This window comes from Triticum aestivum, chromosome 4D (genome assembly GCF_018294505.1).
Source record: "Triticum aestivum cultivar Chinese Spring chromosome 4D, IWGSC CS RefSeq v2.1, whole genome shotgun sequence".
Lineage (NCBI taxonomy): Eukaryota > Viridiplantae > Streptophyta > Magnoliopsida > Poales > Poaceae > Triticum > Triticum aestivum.
Genome location: NC_057805.1, coordinates 3,647,237 through 3,648,972, shown reverse-complemented (window position 1 = coordinate 3,648,972; position 1,736 = coordinate 3,647,237). Strand labels below are relative to the sequence as shown.

At 40.3% G+C, this 1,736-nt stretch overlaps 1 non-coding gene across 1 annotated transcript; it reads right to left on the bottom strand.

The window, feature by feature from the left end:
- Positions 1-505: 505 nt before the first annotated feature.
- On the bottom strand, positions 506-597 carry LOC123100841 (small nucleolar RNA SNORD96 family). The gene has a single exon (XR_006448475.1). It is a non-coding gene; the product is annotated as a small nucleolar RNA SNORD96 family (small nucleolar RNA).
- Positions 598-1,736: the final 1,139 nt, after the last annotated feature.

Below are 1,736 nucleotides of genomic sequence, written 5' to 3'. Positions count from 1 at the left end.
ATTTATGAACATTTGTGTCCAGATAACGGAAATATCACCAAAAAACACAAACATAAAAAAAGTTGGATATGTTGTCGGACAGATCACTCAGAGTGATAATATAGATCTCATCAATGTATGAATCAGGCCACTACTTTTTAACATCACAAGTCATCACCGGGATCCATAGACAACAATCTCCAATTAGGAAAGAAAATCAACCAGAAACGTTACACAGATTCCTGAGTTCAAATAAAAATATTTAAAGAGTTTCATAACAAATGGTTGAGCCGTCAGGCAATGCTTTCTAGGCAAATAGGATTATGCTTATGATCAAACAAGTAGCAGTAAGAAACTCAAGATCCACCAAAAAGATAGCCCATTTGAAAAATTCTAGCCCGATTAACATTTCGCCATAAACTTCAGTCTCCAAAATTACGGCATAGCCAATGTCGACATCAGAATTGCAGATTTTCACAGCATAAGTTCAGAAGTACTCAGAAAAATTACGCTAAGATGTTCAATTTGTCCTCTGAATTGCAGAATGACATCATGGGCGCACAACGACCAATCAGTCGCTAAAGATGGTATGATTAATAGGTTTTTCATCACCAGACAAACAGAAACACAAACTCAAACAAACAAGTCAACAAAATAGAACTTAAATTACTACAGAAAACAAAATCTGACAAAAGAAGACATGAGAGGAATGACACTAACCTAACTAACAATACTAACTAACCTAATTAGTAGTACTAACCTAGAAAATCAAACTAACCTAACTAACAGTACTAACTAACCTAATTAGTAGCAGTAGAAAAAAAGAAACTAACAATACTAACTAACCTAATTACCAGCAGTAGAAAAAAAGAAAAAACAGGGGGGAGCTCACCGGAGTGGGTCGGCGGGGTGATACGTCTCCAACGTATCTATAATTTTTTACTGTTCCATGCTATTATAGTACTTGTTTTGGATGTTTATGGGCTTTACTTTACACTTTTATATCATTTTTGGGACTAACCTACTAACCGGAGGCCTAGCCCGTATTGCTCTTTTTTTGCCTATTTCAGTATTTCGAAGAAAAGGAATATCAAACGGAGTCCAAACGGAATGAAACCTTCGGGAGCGATCTTTTTGGAACAAACGTGATCCAGAGGACTTGGAGTGGAAGTCAAGAAACAATCGAGGCGGCCACGAGGGTGGAGGGCGCCCCCCCTACTGGGCGCGCCCCCTATCTCGTGGGCCCCTCGGGCGTCCACCGCCCTACTTCTTCCTCCTATATATACCCATGTACCCCGAAAACATCAGAAGCGCCCACGAAAAACTATTTCCACCGCCGTAACCTTCTGTATCCGCGAGATCCCATCTTGGAGCCTTCGCCGGCGCTCCGCCGGAGGGGGAACTGACCATGGAGGGCTTCTACATCAACACCATAGCCCTTCCGATGAGTTGTGAGTAGTTTACCACAGACCTTCGGGTCCATAGTTATTAGCTAGATGGCTTCTTCTCTCTCTTTGAATCTCAATACAAAGTTCTCCTCGATCTTCTTGGAGATCTATTCGATGTAACTCTTTTTGCGGTGTGTTTGTCGAGATCCGATGAATTGTGAGTTTATGATCAAGTTTATCTACGAGAAATATTTGAATCTCCTCTGAATTATTTTATGTGTGATTAAGTTATCTTTGCAAGTCTCTTCGAATTATCAGTTTGGTTTGGCCTACTAGATTGATCTTTCTTGCAATGGGAGAAGTGCTTAG